The sequence below is a fragment of the Cyanistes caeruleus genome, chromosome 1 (genome assembly GCF_971803275.1).
Source record: "Cyanistes caeruleus chromosome 1, bCyaCae1.hap1.1, whole genome shotgun sequence".
Lineage (NCBI taxonomy): Eukaryota > Metazoa > Chordata > Aves > Passeriformes > Paridae > Cyanistes > Cyanistes caeruleus.
In genome coordinates, this window is record NC_141701.1 from 92,003,318 (window position 1) to 92,025,301 (window position 21,984).

At 39.5% G+C, this 21,984-nt stretch overlaps 1 long non-coding RNA gene across 2 annotated transcripts in view; it reads right to left on the reverse strand.

Annotated features, from left to right (window-relative positions):
- LOC111923740 (uncharacterized) overlaps window positions 1–21,984 on the reverse strand; it is a 135,932-nt gene that overhangs the window by 14,522 nt on the left and 99,426 nt on the right. Inside the window, exons 2-3 of one of the 2 annotated variants that reach the window (XR_015273895.1) lie at window positions 5,684–5,792; window positions 486–600 (exon numbers count right to left, since the gene is read on the reverse strand). This is a non-coding gene — a long non-coding RNA (uncharacterized LOC111923740). The remainder of the gene's footprint in view (window positions 1–485; window positions 601–5,683; window positions 5,793–21,984) is intronic. The other variant, XR_015273893.1, reaches the window with a different exon arrangement.

The window sequence follows — 21,984 nt, forward strand, 5'->3', positions numbered from 1 at the left end:
CCTTGTGTTTTTTCTGTTTCCAAATAAAATGCCTCCTAGGCCTCTTCTTTTGTCTTAATTTAATTTTCAAGATGAGTTCTATACACTCAAAATTTTACCAACTGTTTTAACCTACAGTGATGGCTTTGTCACTGAATCTGCTGAGAACATCACAAGGCTTTCTCTGTAAATCATTCCATTCTTTGCTCTTGTGTTTTGCTTTTTTATGTGTACAGCCACTACAAATATAACACCTGATCTGAATATTTAATGCTCACCTGCCACTGAAACCATTACTTTGAATATCACCATGGAGCAAAAACAACACACACTCCTACAAGGAATGCCATTTGGTAGGAGGATGGTACTTCATAACAATAAATAAAATGCATCACCTATCATAGCAGATGACATCTGCTATATCATATTATGTAAGAGAATGTCTTGTTTTGCTTTACCCATCAGACAACGAATTGCAGTGGCTGAAAAACTTCTGGTGCTCATACCTTACTTCTGGAATAAGTGTCAGCCCATTTTTACCTCCTCAAAAAGATACCAGCATGTACAGGAAAGCTCTTGTGGGAGATTGCAAATCTGCAAGGATGTTTGTCCAGGCCAAACCTAGAAGTTCACAAAAGTCTGTGATTCTTTGCAATCCAGAGCTTGTACATGAGCAACTCATTCAGTATAATGGTTTAGACAGCCTTAGAAAACCACCATACAACAGGCAGCTACATCCATTTAACTCATATAGAAAAATACATCTCTAAATGTATTATGCTACATGCATCAGCAAGCAAAGCAGTCACACAAGTCAACTCTGCATCACAGAGGTTTTCCTTCCCCACACACCCAATATACATTTGTCTTTTAAATAGTCCCCACACCATTTTTGTCACTGAAACAACATTACTGGAAAATTGCCACTAATTCTTTTTTCATCTTTCAGAAGAAATGTTTCCTCATTATTTTATTTTAAATGTTCACATCATTTTGAAGCAATTTTCAAAATCACTGACATTTTTATTTCATGAGAATCAGTCTTTTCTTAGCCTTCACTAAAAAAGATTGTAACCCCTGCTGTTTTTTGTGAATTAGCATTTTCAAAAGTTGTTTTGAAAATTATTCAAAAATTATTTGGAGTCTAGTTTTTAGCGTAACACAGCATAGAAAAGTTCATTGGAGATAGACCCATTTCAAATGGTGTGTATTATATTGTTTTTTAAAAAGAAAAAAATCTGTATTTTCTGGTTGCCTAGATAATTTCTATCAAGAGCCCTGAATGTGCTAATGGACTCCAATTCCCTTGAATTCAATGGAAGCAACACACTTTAGCATCTCATAAGGAGGTAACTACCACCACATGACTGGATTTTCAAAGGACACTTTCTCCAACTACCTTTGTCTTGAAAGAATTCAATTTAGTCAGCCCCAAAGCCTGTCTCAGTCATACAATACATGTTTACAATCCAGCTATTTCTCCCATTGTCCAGCGCATAACTTTCAAAAACATCTATTAAATGGCTGCCTCCTTGGTCCCCAATCTCTTTAATTTGCAAAACTGCTCATCTCTTTATTGGAATGTTGCCAGAGGACCATGGTCTGTTAGGGAATCTATCTAAAGTCATAAGAGCAAACAAAAATTCAGCTTTGTAAAAAAATTAAAAATAATTATTGGTTGCACAATATAAGAAGCTTGAAGAATTCAAGCCAAGTTAGAAGGTTCTGGATTTGAAGAAATGATGACAATAATAAAAATCACAGAAACTGAATTGACTAAATTAATTTTCTTGTAAAAGTGTCACAGTTACAGATGGTAACAATCTGGAAATAGCTGCAAAGAGAAAATAATTACAAAGGGATGAAAATGTATTAATGCTCAGCCATACTGGATGTGTGGGAAAGTATACTCTGATGTATTCCGGCTGTACTTAATTCATCACCCCACTGTACTAAGCGCCCACTTTAACAAACAAAAACATTGTCTCACTTGTTGAAATCCTTTATTTAGTAATCTGTGTAGGCTGAAATGTTGAAAATGGTTTCTAAATTCCTGGCTTCTGAATCCATCTTCAAAGTTGTCTTTGACTGTATTATCATACAGCTGCAGGCTTTAATCAAAGGTCATTAGATTTACCAATTTCTGTCAAACATCCTGACATCATTCCTTCAAAGGAAATACCTACTATTTTAGAACTTGCAAGGAAATGCCACTTAATACAAAATTGTTCCAAAATACAATCTCACACCAAGGGTGAGAGGCAGGAAGAGAGAAATTTTGGAGCATTCTTCAAAGTCAGCATTAGCATAGCTTGAGAAGCTGCAAAATTGCAGACAAGATTTAGCCAAAACCCAAAAGTCAACAGAGCCCAGGCATACATGCTACCCATGTCATTTTTTAGCACCTGCAAACAAGCACTGCTCCACGAAGCACTGCACATGTCAAAAATCACCCAGGCTTTCAGTACCCTCTGGATCAGGTGCTAACAATTGCCAACATGGTCTGGAAATTAACCCCAAGCCATTTGAGAAATCCAGTCCAGGAGGTGTGCTAAAGCATCCTTTGTGGATCAGGCACATTGCAAGTGGAGCACCACACCTCAGAAGCGTGTGCCTTTGCCAGGAAGCAGGCAGCAGTGCTTCATGCAGGTACTTGTGCAGGCAGCCTCCAGGTAATTCCATGTAATTCTCTTGGGAAAGATACTGTATTATATTCCCCCTTGAGATGGATCTGCAATTCTATACAGAATTAAATGCAGCCTTGGAAAAATTGTGACAAATTATGTATTTTCCCTCATTTATAAATCACAAATGGCTAGCATGACACATACAGAGGTGCTCCTAAGTCCAGGGAGGACATGCACATCTTCTTTGTAATCCCACTGAGGTAGTAGGCTCAGATAAAGTCCCTGATGTTTAGGACATTTGAGAGCTGCCAATATAAGTAGAACAGAAAGAAGGAGGACACATGTTGGTAGGATGCACCACTTGGCAACAACGAACAACTTCTCAAAAGGTGACAGAGCTACTTGTGTCACTTGCTGAGACAATGACTTTCACCTCCAGCAAGTCCTGAACAAGGACAGAAAAAGGGTTTCTGGAAATGGAATCATACTAATCATATTTGGGCTATTTAATATCTGTTTCTAGTAATGACTGCTAAGTAACCAGAGCATTGTGCACAAGGTAACATCCTACTGCCTGGACTGGCAAAAGCAAACAGTACCACTGTATTCATCTGTCTCTCTACCTATGAAAAAAAAAGATGCACAAACACTTTATCCGGTTTTTATGTTTTATCTACTTCAGACAGTGAACCAAATAGACTAAATGTTTTATGGACCCATCAAGAGTAGCCTGTCAGACATAAAACTGGGAACCACAGTAGACATTCTTCTTGCCATTAGTGCTGTTTACAGCTCCCAACATCATCAAAAAAAGAAACAACGGAACAAAACTGAGTACAAGATCCAAGTGGCATGGTCAAAGAAAAGCAATTCCACCCTTCATAAGTGGTACAATTTGAGTTTTGTGAAGAGGTACATTAAGGGATGAAGCTTGAACACACACAGCTGTTCAGGCATCACAGGACTAAGAGATGTTTATACATGAAGAAGCACAGCTTTCTTTCCAAGCAATGTACATTCAGAAGACCTGCTAAACACTGGGTGTCTTTATGTCACTGCCAAGCAGCCGTAATGAATGAAGAAGCACTTCTCAATCCCAGCTAAGATCAAAACATTATTCGTGAAGAAGAAGAAAGGTCTTTCTGTATTAAATAAACCAAAGCTTCTGTACTGCCAAACAGTCCTTTGGGGAGTTCAAGTGGAGCCCGAGAGGGACATGATAGAGAACACAATAGTTGCTCCTCTACAGAAGCAAAAGAAGAGTGTTTTCCTTCTTTCCAGGCCTGCAAAAGCAGTGTTACCCTCAGTTCCCACCTTGTCTCAGCTGGTGCTATAAAAGGTTCCATCTGCTCCAGCCACACAGTCAGTTATCTGTGATGTTTACTCTATGCACTCACACTATTACTGAAGATTGGTGCTCATTTCTGAAACTGTTCAAAGCAAAAAGTAACAAATGTTTTATTCTGGAAAGGTTCCCAGCAGATACATATCCCCACCCTTACCATTACTTAAGTTTTTCCTCCGTATTATTTTGAAAAGATGAGATCATGCAGATAAACTCTTATCCTGATAGTCTAACTGAACTGAGATCTAGCTTTTTGAAAATCAGCAAACTGGGTTACAAGCACAATATTATTTGCAGCTATGCAATGGCATTGGCAGCATGATAGTTAATTTTCTGTAGGGCTTGCTATCAAGTGTATGCACTACTGTACAGAATGAACACAACTTCTGTTACACTCGGTTTATCTAAAAGGGTTTGTTTTGTTTGCATTAGACAAAAGAATTTGATTGTCAGAAGAAAGTAAGCTTCTGTTATTGTTACTTGGGCAGAACAGTGTGTGGGTTAATGGATCTGCCCACAAAAGCTAAATAGCTTTAGCCACTTCAAACACAAACTGTGAAGAGTTGTTATATCCTAAACTGTAGCCACAAAAGGTCCTTAGCATAGTTGGCCTAAACTAGGAAGCATCTTAGCTATGTAAACTACTTCTGAAGGAGATTAACACATGGATAACAAGTCCTTGTCCTGATGAGCTCATAAATGGAATAGGGTTTTGGTTTTGTTTTGCTGGGGGTTTTTTGGTTTCATTTTGGGTTTTTTTTTGTGCTTTTATTGTTGTTTTGTTGTTTGTTTTCTATTGTTTTGTTTTGGGGTTTTTGAGGGGGTTTTTTGTTGTTGTTGTTGTTGTTTGTTTTTCTTTTCCCCTTAGGTTTCTGCTGCTATTTCCCAACTGGCTTCTCAGAACAGTAATCCATCATAACTCTCTTGATATATTTTTACTCTGCTTATGAATTTCCATTCTTTTCAGTTTGATCAAGAAATAATTGAAAAGTTCACTCTTTTGCTACTAATGAAAAGGACATTAAAAATAAAAAGTCAGCAACTGACACAATTACCTAAGGGATTTAATTTTTAACATGAAATGAACATTAAGTTTAGCCTCTCCTCAAGGAAAGCAGATTGGACACTTATGCTAGGCTTTATAATACCTGTGAAGCATGTATTATAGTATCAATAGCAATAATCATGCTATAGTTCTACAGGCCATGTCCTGTGGTCTCCTAAGCCCCTTTTCAAGTAACTTCCACCTGCAAAGTTACATCCGAAACATTGCTCACTTCCATGCCTAAAAAATGTAAATGTAAAACTTTGTGGGTTTTTTCCCATCTACTCTTCCTCAGTTGTTAAGGTTCACAAGAGACTCACAAATATTGAAGAGTTTTTGAACTGAAGAATAAAAAAAATTTAAAATAAATAGAGAAAAATAAATAACAACATAAGATACCACTTTCTCATTTATGCAGCATGATGGCTGTCTAAAGCTATGGAACAAGGTCACTTTTTAAAAAATGGTGTGATGCTAAACTGGTAAAACAATTTCAGCAACCATGAAAAAATGTACAGTGAAACCAAGTCCAATGAAAAACCTAATCTCTAATATATACAGGCTAATTCACCAGAGCAGGATTTCCCCAGTTGTAGCTGCTCAGAATCAATGCTTGCCCTCCCCACAAGATGACTCTCCAGCACAAAGCCTCTTGACCAGCAGAAACACTCACCCTTCCTGTCTTACCTTGTTTTCCCAAGCTCTTACCGACACAAACACATTAACTGTTAATCCAGGCTATACAGCATTCTGCTGAGCATCTCCTTCATGGTTTGAAAGAAGTTGCTACCTTTTCCTAAAATCAGAGCACAAAGGAAGGTTACACAACACAACGTACACCACTCCATGGGACAAAGCTCAAATAAGATGCTGCTTCATTTGCGTGCTGAATATAAACAATACTGTATGTGTGTACTACATGAAAACAAAGACTGATGGTGACATCCATCTTTTCTTATTCAAAGCTCGTGCATGAAAATATAGGAGGTGGCCTGTTCAGAAGATCCTTTTTCTTCCAGTGACCCATTTGCCCAGGCCAGCTACTGACAGAAAGTTTGTCCCATGAGTAGTCCTGCTTTCAGTACACTTGAAGAGTCAAGTACAGCTAATGACAATACGGAATCCTTGGGCACAGCTCGAAATGCTTGCCTAATTTCCAGTGAATTTTACAGAGTTGTGACTACTGCCATTTGGAAGGAGGTTAGCTGGCACAGGATCAAGCAATACACCAACAGTTTCAAATATGGAGCAAGGTATTAACTTTTCCAATAGTTTAGTTGCAACCTCCCAGCCGCAGCTATGTTTTAAGCGATACATTTGAAGAAGAGGAAAATAAAAGTACTTTTACAAGTACTGCCACTTTTAACTACTGCTAGTACTTTTAAATACTTTAAAAGAAGACTTAAAAGTACAACTAAGCTTATTTCTAGGCTTTGTTTAAAACAGAGAAATATAATTTGCATATTGACAAAAAATAAAACAAAACCAGCTCTACCTGCTGAATGGACAAAGTCAATTTAACCAGGCAAGATGTAGGCAGCATTCTCTCTCCATAATAAATGTAAATACTGTATCATCTCTAACAGTCATTAAATTATATGTAGACATTAAAATTCTTGGATTCCAGGTGCTACAAAGTAAACTTTTACTGTCATACAAGAAGTCATGCTCATACCAACGAGTGCTGCCTACTGAGTTATCTTCCACTAGAGAAGGAAAGTTTGGCTTGAACTTTCATCATCCTCAAGACCTTTTATTCTTATAAATTACTGTCAATCAATATTTGTGCTAGAAATACCCCAATTTTCCTCTGCTCATGGTTCCTTAATTGCTTACATATTACCTTAAGATAATCTTAAAACATTTATAATCTTCTTAAAGCAAACCCCTTTGGGTATAGGAACACAGAGAGATTCGGAGCAAATTTTTTCTTCTCAATCTATTTGTACCTGTCTTGCTAAGTACAATGCGTCAACCAAGCCCACATCCTGGATTTAAATTTATAATGCTCAGTTCACCAGAGGGATTTACCTTTGCAGGGAGGAAAGAGGCCTGTTCAGATGCATCTTAATGCCTGAATCATTTTCAGAAAAACTGATTATGCAAATGAACATGAATAGCATTAAAAAACATATCTTGGAGTTCTGAGTTGTAGTAGGAAAAGGTTGGTTTAGTATGCTTCCCTTTATGCATGGCTGATCTGTACCAGGCACCATGGGCTGGTCTGCATGGGCCATTCAGCACAGCAACAGGGTAATCCCTGCTATAGATGTGACAGCAATTCTACAGTTTCCTCCCCTTCCCTTTTTCTTATCCATCCTCTAAAACATCTAAGGAAGGTTAACATTTGTTGGATTTGGATTATACCTGCATTCAAACATTTTAATCTTCTGGACCCTAAACACCACTCACAGGAAAACGTGTCATGTCCTGAAGAAGCTGTTTACCAAGAACAGCCTCATTGAGGCAACATAATTAATGAATATTAATCCAGACAATAACTCAGCAGACAGACAGGGATGCAGTGTCAGCACACAGCAAGATGAAAATGGGATGCCTTTCTGTGTGCAAAGAAGGCAAACACTTACATGTTAAAGGAATTTCAGGAAATGAAAACGGAAGGGGCTGGGGAGTTCAGTTAGAGGTAGATTTGCACACCATCAGGTTTCTATTCCTGGAACAAGTTTTTAACTTTTTGGTTTTAAAATGAGAAACTATAAGAAGCTCATTGGTGTCCCAGTAAGTCTTAAGAAATAGTAAAATTCATCTTTCTAGATTTTTTGGTCAGGCAGCAAGAAGTGATTAAGCTCCCCATTGCTCAAATTAGCAGTAGGTAACTGTAATTTCAGCTACAGCACTGGAAGGAATACTGGGAGAAAAATCCATATTTTTATATCTCTGGGCTAGCTATGCCAAATCACAGGAGGAGACTAGAGACTGGATTGTTTGCCATAGAGCCTCTCCAGTTCTTGCAATCTTATCCCTGGTCTCAGAGGTATCTGTTGCATATTTGAAAACCTGCTCTTTGGATCTACTTCTTGGATGTGATGCTTGGTTTTATTTGAGGAGTTGCAGTTGACTCTTCCCAGGGAAGGTGAGAAGCAAGTCCCTGGGTCATGGAAACCTACTGTGAAGGTCCATGTGTATCTCTGCTCAATATGGAACTATACTCTGATGATTAAAACCAATCCAGATTTTTCTCATTATACCCTTTTTTTCTAGAGGAAAAATAAATTATATTTTTCATAAAAATTATCTGGGGTTTTTTAGCTAAACCAAATTTCTTTAGGGTACAATTATTCTAGAAACTCATATATATTGTGTCTTCACATACAGCACTATATAGCTCTTTGGAGGAAAAACACAAGAAACTTCATCAGAAAATACAAGCAAAAGATATAAACATATTTTAAATACAGCTAATTTTTCCAGATCTATGTAGACATAAAAACATTAATTTTCTGAATAGACGGTTATGGGATCTGTTGACATATTGTTACTACTAACTCTCAGCAGCACAAAAGTTCCTTGAGAAGCAAAACTAATGAAAACTGGTTGTTTTCCTATCAATCAGGATTCCACAGACACTCTGTCTAATACCAAATATGCTCGAGGCACAATTTCCCTCTGCTTTCAGGACATTCATAACATCACTCTCTTCTGCTGATCTCTGCTGCCCAGTAACACAGTTATGTGGCTGCCTTTATGTCAAAGCAGACATGAACAATATATCTCCTCTTCTTACTACCATGAGTCATGCAGTTTTGTAGGCTCAGAAGAACCAATTATCTTTAGAACTTCTGTCAAATTTGGTTAAAAACAGTGAAAGCACTGAGAAGAGTAAAAGGAGTTGTGTGCAGATGTGCAGACAAGCATAGAGCATGATCTCTTAAGCCATGTTTCCTGAGAAAAAACAGCTAAAAAAGGAGTATGGCGGTGGTTTTTTCAAAGCTCATTCAAATAAGGAGATACACTGTATATCCTGTTCAGCATGCCTTTTTTAAACTTTTGGAATGCAGTTGCATTCATAAACAGCTATAAATACATCCCATAGAAACAACATATAGCTGCTCTTTCTCCCTATTCCCAGCCAAACCTCTTCTCTCCAAATCTAAGACAAGAGCCTATTTTGGAAACTAAACCTCTGTAATATATGTATTTGTGCTATTTGGAAAAGGACAAGTTCTTCTGAGAAACAAAGCCAACATAAAATGCCCTTGTATCATCAGCCATACAACTTTCCTTCACAGCTAAAAAGAGCAATAATTTTTACCTTGCCGACATTAGGACACAGAAGCTATTCCCCATATAAAAGGCTTGTCAAAAAGGTGCTTTTTTTGTCACCCTAAAATAAAGCAAATTCAACATCTCATGCCTACTTTGTAAATACACCTCATAGACAAATGAGAGCAGCTTGCTTTCACAGTGTTTGTATCTTGGAGAAGTTTATCCATGCCTCTGGCATATCAAAAATATTTTTCTATAACACCTGGTAAGGCTTTGGGAATCAGGGTATGTGACAAGAACAGCACAAACTTATAAGGGTGCTCAATCCACATTCTCAAGAGATCATTGATTTGAGAGGACTTTTATCCCTGAGTGGCAAGCTTGCCATTGCAAGGGAAGAGGCAGGCTTAGCAACATGACTCCTTGTTTTCTGTACAAGCAGCAAGAGTAGCCCAGGATCTACTCCAGAGGCACAACTCGTTCGGCTAAGGCCGGCAGTACGGAGCAGTGGCTTTTGGCTTTATGTTCACACAGAAGCTCGGAGCATGCAGTGATGCCAAGTACTTGTAAAACCACTTCTCTCTTTTCCAGCCCTCCCTGATCTCAAATTCCAAGTTTGGAAGGCTGACACTTAATTGGATTAATTAAGTTTAGCTGCATACATTTGAGGGAGGGACAACCAAACTGCATCCACAGCTCCTGCAAACACTTAGATGTTCCTGCAAGACCACAGGCTAGAACTATCACTGTAAGCAAAATAAGCCACGGGCAATGCCTGCCCAGCAGCCTTGGGCAGGGAGAGACCTGTCATCACTTATTGTTTGAGAAACCCAGTTTAAGAATACAAGAGGTACAACCCTGCTGACAAACCCCATGACTTCCTGCACTTCCACAACTGGCAGGAGAAGCTGAAAATCCCTCCGAAAATTGAAAAGACCACAGCTCTTCCCACAAGGACATTCCTATGACTAAAAAGTCTTGATCAGAGCTTCTGACCAAAGCCACTCTTCTGTATAGCAGAGCATTTGGTTTTAAGACAGTTTCTGTTGGATCAAATCCATAAGCAAAGTGCTGAGCTATGGCAAACTCATTCCACACAAGCATGTTCTAAACAAAAAATAAATAAAATTAAAAACTTAAGGGCATCTCATTTTTAGCATACTTTATGCTGGATTAGGTATTGTCTTTCCACCCACAGCTGGCACAATCCCAACATAACTTCCACTCTGTGTTCTGCTTAATTTGACACTTGATCCAGATCATATTTGTGCTGCTTAGTGACTTGGTATTAATGAATAAGAATCAGATTTAGGAAGATATTTTCTATCATAAGGTCAATCAGGGTGTCCTAGACACAGGGTAATTATGATAACTTATATTTTTTTTATTCCTGAATTACAGAGATAATTTCTGCTAAAACAACGCAGATCTACAAATTCAAAAACACTTAACAGCCATATTTCATCTTTCTTCTAGTAATCTTTAGAGATGATTGAATTCCACAAATTACAAAAAACATAGCATCAGAACTGTGTGTTTTGTAAGCTATTTTCTCCTTAGTTCATCACTTCACCTAATGGGGATACCCAAGCAAACATGATTGAGGGAAAATAGCAGCTCTATAAAAATAATGACTGTAACCAAGTTCAGAGTGCTTATTCATTAATATGCCACTGATAACTTGCAGCAATGCTGTGTGGAAAAGGCTTATGCTCATTTTCCTCAAACAGGGTCTCCCGTCACTGCTACCCTCTCCTCTGGGAGTTGTGTGTGTGTGCATAGACTGGCAGGTTACTCTTCCCAGTCAGGGTCATTCTCAGAAATCCATGCATCCCAAATGAAGGCTAACTTGTTCCAGCTCATTGCCTGCTCTTCAGATCTATCCTTGGCCCAGCCCTATATTGGGAGGTGCCTTCCCCTGCAACAATTTCCTCTGATAGCAATCCCAGATTGGCAGAATCACAAGACACGAGTAATTATTTTGAGACACACAACAGGCAGGAAATTTCATTCATACACACATGCATACCTATTCCTATGCAAGAGTTCAATCAAATGGTTCAATCAAATGCTTTAATCAAAGTTCAATCAAATACAAATATTTCAAATAGGCGTCTATTCTTTAATGTAGCAAGAACGCCATCACTAAGTTTGAAATTCTTACCTTGGTTAAATCAGCACTGACTTCTACTCAATAGGCTTGATTTGTCATTAATACATCAGATTCATATATGGTAGCAAATATAGGACTGAACTGCATTTTTATAGTCTTAGATCTCAATTGTAAGGTGGACTTAGCTGTAAGTTATTAATCCAGTGATCTGCAAGAGCTAGCAATCATCTGTAACCTTTTCACTATAGCAACTAGAAGATTTATATAACCAAGAGCAGTACATCAAGCCTGATGGGTTTATGATTGTATTGAGCTATTCATCAAGACAGTTTCTCAGAGATCTAGACTTGTTCTACTTTTGTTTAGAGTTGATTTCAGATATGGCAAGGCAGATATAAGCAACATTTACAGCTTGTCTTCATGGCAGATAAATAATTGAAGTATTCATTTCTCGTGAGCCATCTCCATATGTGTAAAGAAGAGTTTTAAAAGCAGCTTACACCAAAGCCAAAAACAGCTGAACACAGCATAGATTAGCACACTGTACTTACTAAACCAATGAGCCACAATGACCACAACCAACTTGCACACATCTCTAAGATGCCCACTGAACTTATTACTGTAAATCCCTGCCATTGCAGGTAAGATTTTTGTGAGGAGATGTTCTATTAACAAGCTGATAACCAGTGAGTATAGCATGGTTATTTATTGGTACAGCATAAGTTATTTATTTACCTGTGTAGATGTATTGAAGTTGTACTTAAATGTGCAAGTAAAACACATGCAAAAAAAACCCAAACAAATGCTCCTGTCCCCCTGCCAACTTATTTTGTTTTCTTCCCAAAAGCTTTGGTCACTTTCGGCAATGTTCTCAGCTACTGCATAGCACTGCCTCCAAACAGGCAGGGTTTTCAGCACAGAACTGGCTGAGTTTTCATGCACCATGCTCTACTGCAGGCATCTGAGGATTATGGCAAGAACTTCAGTCATGCACCAACCACTTCAATACAGTTTGAGGAACAGGACTCTTTTTTGACAGTCAGTGCCACCATCAAAACTAAGAATGAATAATAAAGTTGACTGCAAAGCATTCAAAGAAATCCATCTAGCTCTCTTGATCCTATATTTCCTGAAGATAGATGCATTAGATAGTAGGAGAGAAATTGCTGGACAGTGAATTTCTCAGCCTTCTTGGTGGATCCCAGAACAGCAGAGTTCATGTTCTCTACCCCACAATATGTGGCAGTGATAGAAGTTGGCAGAAAACCTCGTGACTATTTCACTCCTTGGGATCAGACCACTTACCAAAGGGAAGCGCTACAACCACCAGAAGGCTGTTCAGACATACTGAAAAACAAGTAAACCTACATGAGGAAGGCTAATTAAGTGCTGGGTAACCTAGTGCTTATTATTTCTCTTGAACTCCTACCTTCAGTTTCACTCCCATCTTCAGTTCCACTCCCCACACTGTGGTTAAAAAAAAAAATTATGTAAAAAAGACACTGAACACAAGATAATTGCCCTCAGGTGACTGGTTTATTTCAGAAATAATGTACCTAAACCATACGTTGAGCTTCAGTCCTGTAAGGCAGCAGCAGCCAAACTTCTGCTGAAGACTAACACATTACACAAAAAAGCTCATTAAACCATCATATAAACGTGCCAAATTTCCAGCCATTACTTACCACTAAACAAAGCTAAATAATACCTTTTATTCAATGCATTATTTGCATTGTAATAGGAAATAATGTCTTTTCATTCCACATGCACTATCTGTATTAAACACCCAAGACATTTGTATGTACAAATGAATATATAAGAACAAAAAGATGTAAACATGCCCTCCAAGTACACGCCAAGACTGAAGAAATTCCTCACTTAGAAGGCCAGAGCAGAATCTGAGTGTTTCTAACCTCACAGCCTCCATAACACACAGTGCTGGTTTTCACCCACATGCATCCTATTCCTAATTTTAAAGTGTTGTACACAGTTATATGTCACCGATCCATTCCAGATGTTTGCTCAGCTAATGCAGCATTGCCAGAGAGAGATGTGTGCATTTTGACATCATGATGTATGTGCAGCATGGCATGGCTTCATGGTGCTCCCTGTGGTAACCTATCATCAACCATGATGATGATACTACAGAAAAGAAAAAACAAACAACAAAATCAGCAGCAATATGGGCACATCAGCACAGCTATGACATCTTCTAAGAGAAAATTGTAGTAATAGTGCCTGTGGTTCTCCTCCAAGAACAGCTTGCTTCTGAGCCCCTTCCTCTTCTCCATACTCTTTTCAGGTTTACAGGATAATAGGATATAAACCTTTTCAGGTTTGTAGGATAATTGTGTTTAGGAGCCACAGGTAAGGGGAAAGGACTTTGTGTTTCAAGCACTGCAAAGCCTCAGAACTAAAACTGCCCCAAGAAGTTTATCCACATGAATCTTTCCATCATTTTCAGGACAAACAGAAAAATCCTTTTCTACAGACCTGGCAGAGACAGCCCTCTTCCCTTAAACTCCCTGTGGTTCAGCCTCAGCTCCTTTCCTTGTTCCCTCTGTTCTGACCAAGCAGTCCTAAGCTCTGAGCTGGCATCTCTTTGTCAGTTTTGGACACAGGAGCCAGCCTGAGAGTCACCCATGAGGAAACTGCTGTCCAGTTCATGAATATCAGCATAGCTCTGCCCTCAGATTTCCCATGGACAAATAAAGCCCTTTGTGACAGTATTCCTGATTGACTGCAGCTGACAGAGAATTCCCCTAATGCCAAAAGAGAATGTCTCCCCAGATTTCCCAGGGAGCCACATTTGCCTTCAAAAACACAAATCTTATTAACAATTTCAAACCCTGGAAAGCAAAAGAGTTGCCATGATATTTAATGAGGGAGTCAAACAGAATAAGAAGCCCCAAGGAGGTCTCAGAAAATGGACTAGAACCAGGCCTTCAAAGCTGCAACAGAGCAGAAATTCCCAGAAGGCTCTTCTGCTGGTAAAAGGATTCTGCACATTTAGAATTAATGTGAAACCTAATTAGAATCTCTGTGAAAAGAAAAAATAATATATCCATTTGGAGGTAATTATAAAAAGGATGCAGTTATAACAATTACTTATCTCTATTTTTGGAAGAGAAATCAGGAGCCTCATCTTGGAGGCATTCAAGAAAAGTAACAAGCAGTCAGGTCCTGCTGGCCAACACAGAAAGACTTTGAAGGGTTTTTCCACCTGCTCTGATCATGTAGCAGAGTTTTGGTTCAACTGGTTTTACCCTCCTCTCAGCCAGCATTATTGACGTACAACCAGCTGTGTTATTCCACAACACAACTGTTATTTCAGGATCTCGACCTCTTGCCTCACTTGTGGGCCACTCTTCCTCACCACATCCCCATGTCACCGGGAGGTCGGACTTCTCCCCATACAGCATGCGGCATCTGTGCTGCCTTGTGGCCACAGGATGACACCACCAGCCTGGAGACAGATGTCCTGATGCTGTGCATATTTCAGCTGAACGTCATAGAGCACAGGAGGCTGGTTATCAGTACGCCAAAATCCTGCTTCTTGTGCGTTGGAAAATATCCTATAGACGATGCTCTTGGGAGCCATCTACTGGCATTTAGGAATTAACCATTTGCATGCCCACAGGGAAATTAAAGAGCCACTTGTGACTCCATCACCTCAGGGTGCCTCCTAAACTCCTGCATTCATCACTTGAATCTTTTAAAGGATCACCTGCAAGCTGGTTATTTAACCATAGCTAAGCATTACAGACCTATTCATTAGTTATTCCTAGCAGCTCACGCTCAGTTTGCTACCTAAACGTTGCCATCTTTCCTAACACTCTTGGAACCCAAAAGATGGAAAGCCCTGTAGAAGTCATGTCATTTTGACTTGAAATGCAAAGCCCTAGTAGGCAAACTTGGGAAAAGTCAGAGGAAATTCCAGGCCACAGAGAAAACTCAAATACCATCATTTGAGGACTCAATTCCATGACTGGAAACATGGTAAAGAAGCCAAATAAATTCCCAGGAACTAGGTGGGAAGAAAGTAGCTTCAAGTTGCAGTGGAACATCACCACTGGGACAAGACCATGAGAAGCATGTGGACAAGTACTCGGCCAAGAGCTGGTCTTCCCCTTCCACAGCATGACAGCATGACAACCCCTTGGGCTACTGAAGGTACATTGCAGGTGTCAAACTGGGAGAAAGCAGATGCTGATTATGCTATATCTCATGCTTGGATGGTTTAAATAGCTTCCCTACTAAGTGCAGGTCCAAAGGCAAGGGAAGACTCCCAGCAGTATTGTTGTAAGGGCTGAGGGTAATTAGAGAGGAAAAAAGTACATGTTCAGAAAAAGTGGTTACCCTTCCAGGAGAGAAGAATTTTCTGGCACAGGGATGAGCTCACAACACACATCAGTTCCCAAGCCTGAGGGCATGGCCCAGTTACATTTATGTTATACAGAGGACAGACCTTCCAGCAACCATCGCTCACCCAAAATGCAGGGAAGAGTGTGGCCAGCTCATGCTGGTTCCCTGCCCTCAATGTCCAGGATTTCAGGTGGAGGTAGAACATGTGCTTCAAATGGGAGCCCTGGCACCCACCACCTCATGCACTGTGTGGTTAACCAGCAGATTAAGAAAAAAGTCTGGGGCAGTCTCCCAGGACACAGAGTACAGCCAGACCAAAACTGATTCAGAAATAATAATGTCTTCCAGGAAGGTTTCAAAACTAGTGCCTGGGGACTAACAACAAAGTACCAGGAAACCAGCAAAGAGGAAGTGATTCATGTTTATCCTACTAGATTTTGCATGGCAGAAGGTTTCCAGGGCATTCCAAGAGCCTAGCAGACACAACACAGGTGGGTACCTAAGTAGAAAAAGAGATAACCCCATATTTATCCTGTGGGGATATTGTGCTGTAAATTCATAAACCAAAGAACAGAGGTGAGAGCCCATGAAGTAATGTCATTGCAACACACATGTGCAATATTTATTAACCAAAAAGATGTTAAGTTTGTTTACATATACACATATTAAAAGGATCTCACTTATTACACCACCTGCCAGTTACAAAGCAGAAGATGGCAGCTTAAATATATATAGCCAATTCCCATTGTGTTTTGTGCTTGGGTTTAGATTTAAAACTATGTTATTTTAAAATTAAAAGTAGACCCAAAAAAGCCCTGCTCATATATCACCTCTACATCAATGCTCAGTCTTCAATCAGCCATCATTAAAGCACCAAGTCTGCATTAAGACCTAAAATGTTGCCAACTTTCTGTGTCCTTTGTCAAGGTCCAGTAAATTTCTTGGTGTGAAGCGGTGCTGCTTCTCAGTCCAGTAGTGGTAATGCTCCATGTATTTGGGCTTTTCCCCCCTCCTCCCCATGTCATTTTCTGTGCCAACATGTTTTAGTGAGGCTGTCTGGCATACTTTCCATTCCTTTTAATGGTTTAAAAGAGAACGTTTTTCATCAAATGAAAGTACTTTGAACATAAACTATTATGAAGAAGAGAAAAATATTTTTTTCTCCTTCTGAATGTCAGTTTTGTAGGATACTAAACTAATTTTTTGAGGTGCTTAATATTGCTAAATTTAGAAAGTCAAGTAATAGCAGTCCTACAAGGGCCAAAGGATGATCTAAGGATGAGGAAAGCAATATATCTTTTTAATAATTGAAAGACTTGGGAACGTTCCCACAGTGAGAACAGACTTAGCATATTTCTCTGCAAGCAGGACACTTAGATGCATGGAATATTTCAGCTACAGTAATAATCTTGCAATGTTCTGTGCTGGAAGAGGGGGTCAGCCTTAAGGGAATTATATTAGACAGTCAGACAAGGCAGGCACCTTGGGGAATAGCTCCTTGCATAAATACAAACACACCACCTGCATGCATGTCATTGCTTCCATGATGCCATAGCCACTCCTTCCCTTCTCTCTACCTGCCTTTTAGAAAACCAGAATCTGAACATTTTGATATAGCCACATTTTTGAAATGTACGCATATTTTGAAATATCCACAGCTTTCCTTTACGTGTGAATGTCATTGCACATGCAAGTCAACACGAAGCAGACAGGACAACCATTCTCAAAACAATCCACAATGGCACAGCCAGGCTGCTAATGCACAGGTCTGCATTTAGGACTGTGTTGTCTAGCCCTGTCACACTGGGGACTCCACGTCAGATATTCTCAAAGAATATAAAATACTTTAGGTTCCCAAGAGAGAGAGGGCAATTCCTCCAACAGGTGGTTTGGTGTCAAAGCCTGATTTACTGCTTCTCACCACAACCCATAGAGAAACCCCCCAACAAGTGTGATCATCCATCTTGGATGACTCAAGTTCAACACTCTAAGTCCCTCCCCTACCCAGCAGCAAGTGATTCACCCACAGAGCTCTGAACAGACCAGACTTAAGATGGAAATGGAAAAATCTCTGTGCAGGGCCCAGCTGTTTTGGTACAACAACCACAGCTTTTAAAATCCACAAACACAACCTGTGCAGCTTTTTTGGTGAGTCCACCCGAAGCTGTAAGTCTCCACCCTCAAGACACGTGCAAGGCCAGCTGAGTTCCTGAGGGAGAGAAACACCATGGCCAAGTCCAGACTGGAGCATGTTCTGGGTTTTTTTCCATTCCTCAGCAGGGTGCCAAGATATTTGAAAAAGCAGCTTGAACCAGACGTTGTTCGGGGATCCAAGGAGCACCGCACACACAAAGCTGGTTTTGGTTCCCCTCCCAACACAAGCTCCTATATTATGAAATCTAACCACAATTACTCTTTTATAAAATACTGCAGTGTCAAGATCCTGCTGAGTCCCAAGTCTGAAATTTAAAAAAAAGAACATTTACAACTAGTCCTGCTTATTTGGAGCTCAACCACAGAGACCTGATTTACAGCAACCAAGGAGTTGATACAGCTAGAATAATTCCAGACTGATGAAGGACCTCAGCTGCAAATTACTACTGTTTTGTCCACTCTGTCCTAAAAACTGCTAGTTTCAAAAAATGTAGCTCTTGTAGAGACAACTTGGGTGAGAGAAACAGGATTTCTTGTTTTCAGCTTTGGGTGGACTCTCCAAAAAGCTGCACAGGTTGTGTTTATATATATATTCTTAGCATGATTTAATACAGATCAACAAACTGAGCTTGGCTTTCAAACCATATCCCAACAAGTTACTTTTATTTTTTCCTGGTGACCGTGGACAGTGAACACCAGAAATTTAACAACAGCTCGTCAACTGTATGCTTCCTCTTTTTAAAATATTTTTTTGTTTAAGTTATAGTACATTTGTTGCATATATTAGTACAAAAAACAAAGAGTACAATAGCAGAAGTTGGAGCCTGGACAGTCACAGCCTATTCTTAGCTGTGTGCAGACATGCTTGTCTTTACCTTTTGTGAGATAACCCATTGTCCTCAGCCGAGCTGCTCCTGTAACAGATGCACTAGGTACCTGTTTCAGAGGATGTTGTGAACAAGGTCTCCAAGTGCTTTGAGATCCTGCAAATGATGGCAATGTACCAAATATTTAATAACTGGGAACCAGAAAGAGAAGGGTAAACCAGTTGCAAGGGTTGCACAGATAATTTTTTTGAGAGAGGACAAGCAGGAAATACAGAAAGAGAGCTTGGGCTTACCAAGCTCTGTGCTGCTTGGTGATGTGTACCTCTGAACATCTAAGCCAGCATTTTCAGCTCCAGGCTGAGCACCAGTTTGCCTGCAAACTGCAATGAGGTACAGCTGTTCATCAGGCCAAGAAATCCAAAGGAGGATTCTCGCCAGGGATCTTGGGGTTTTATGAGGCACTGAGTGGTGACAGCATCTCTGGGCACTGGAAACACATGGAAACCTGCAGGCACGTGACTGCACTGAACAAAAGAAAGATGGTTTCACTTCTGAACTCCTCAAGCCTCAAGACAAAAGGCTCTGCAAACCTTCCAACAAGATATCCTGGACCAAACACATTCAACTCACTGGAACAGACAGCAACATTTTAAGTTACTTTCACAGAATGTACCTAATTATGTCATCACAAACTATAAAGGCTGTAAGAACACATGCTAGAGCCAATATCTTGACATCATGCACACATGCTTAATGTCTTACTAAATCGTACAAGAGCGAGAATAGCATCTTTGTTTAACAACAAAGAAGCAATGCTGGGTTTACTTGCGTTAATCACCTTATGTATAAGATTATTTTCTCTAGAAATCCCTGCTCGCACCAACCAATGTTTGCTGCAATGTCACTACAACAGTGCTGTTTACTTTTCCTTCTTCTGGAAGAAGCTTCTCAATGTGCTTCACAGACACTAGATCAGAAATAATTTCTGTTTTCTTTTTTCTAATTATTCATGTAAAAATAGGACTATGATTTAATGAGACGGTGTAATACAACTGAAATAACTACAGCAGTAACAACTAGCCAGTACTTTCAGCTGCTTCTGTGAGGAGTTAGTTAAGCAAGCAAAGACATTAAGCAGGAACAATCTGAATGTTAGGAAATGTTTGTGGAAATCAAAGTTAGGACTTGAAATTTTAAGTATCTGCACCCAAATCCTGATTCCAAGCACCGGTTTAATGCAATCAAAGTAGCCAACACAAATTTTTTATCCCATGTAGTCATAACAAGCTGCTTGAGAACAATCTACAGATCAAGACAATTCCAGTGATGAAGAAAATCATTAAAACCTTACACTGTTCAGAAACCATTTAAACACAGGAAAATTAGACTTAAAAGCATAAAATATACTACATTTTAAACCACCTCTGAAGAAAACACACATGCAAAAAATACTAAAATAATTTGATAAAATACTTGAAAAATATGAGCACGAGAAACATAGTCAATATAAACAATGTTCCAATATGCACATTCACCTACTCCATGAACATCTCTATGTCTTACCAGACCTCTCATTCTTCATTGGAAGCATTCACCTATTTCCATATTTGTACATATTTTAGACAAACTCCAGATATTCAGTCCTTAGTTAAATGGTAATATCTGCTGGGTATATGGTTGAAACAACAACAATAACAACAAAAAAAAATTTCAGAGCAAACTCTTAGTGTTTAAACCCATAATTTCTGCAATGCTCCTCGTATTTATCAGCATCATGACTAATGGATGTGTGTTACAAATAGGAGGCACCAGAGGTAAATCCCCCACTTAGATATGCTCCTTGGGAACTAAAAAATAATAAATGAGGTAGTGATGTGAAGAAATACTTGGAGAACAATGTTTCAGCTCCACATCAGGAAAATGATCCCAAGAAATGAAGAAGAATGTTCAAGAGGAGTATTTATGGGAAATGCAAACAAAAGTGAAAACATAAAGTATCCCTCAGAGTACAGGGCCCCAAAAGAAAGAACAAATTTTCAGCCTCCAGCCTGTCTTGGCTCACCAAGCTATCACTTAAGACATGCTATAAAGTGGCATGTCTCACTTGCAGACTTCTGTAAGGCAGATAAAGCAAAAAGATAAAGCCTCATGTCTGAGGCACAGACCTGCAAAATGAGACATGCCCCAAGGGCAGCAGCAACACCAAAATTGTCTATTCTTGAATCCCCAGCTGTCCAGCCTCTAGGCACTCACCTCTACAACCTTTAGGCACACCAACAAATGGAAGGTGACAGCTACACTCCTATTCATTCCCTCCCTCTAACACCGAGAGCAGCAGGCAAGAGAGCTGGGCCAAAGCAGCAGTCACTGTGGATCAACACTGCCATGCTCTTGGATCTCACAGTGGCAAGTTTACCCTCTCTGTGGCTATGCACTTCGTGGGATTCCTCTCTGCTTCCTAACATGCTCAATTTGCCCCCACTCTCCACTGCCTGTTTTGACTGGCAGTCAGGTTTCAGGTTTTTGTCCTTTTTTTTCCCATATCTACTGGACACAGTGTACTAACCTCAGCTCAGCCAACAACTCTGCCTTGGCCAAGAAGCTCAGAAGAGATGTCCTCTCAGCAATTATTTGGTAAGCTTTCTTAATCATCTCAAGCAATGAGTTCTGATGACTTTCTGACTAAACACATCCTTCCTCCTATTCCTTTTTCACCCTCCAGATTAGAGATTATAGTAACATAGGGATGTTGGTAAGCACATTATGCCCCTGGCAGGTTCTCAAGGAAGCTTGACAGAAGCAAGTTCCCAATTTTCCTGGTTATACTCCAACGAATTTGCACATTAATGGAAGAAGAATCAATTACAAATTTCTATTTATCCTCATAATCTTCACAAGACAGATCATGAAAAGAAGGCTTTTGGAAGTCTTCAATTTTTATTGAAGCCTTAAAAAAAATAATCTATTCTGAACTGGCTTAATGTACCAGACGATCCAGTATATCACAAACTGAAAAAGTAAATAGGCATTGTTTTTGTTTCAAATAATTAAATATTTGTCTGGTAATAATTACTACTTCTAATCTTTCAAAGACTTGATTCAGTTTTTGGATGCCTTAGTCCCAACCTAATTTAACCAAGATACTTTGAACTGGAGCACGCCAGCACAACCACGGGTCTAGCTCTCAGAGTTCCTATTCTATCACTGGTGGTATCCCACAAAAATATGTGAGGGGGTCTCCTTTTGCCTCACTTAACAAGAGTGGTCAAATATGTCATAGTTCTGGCATATATTTTCAGACT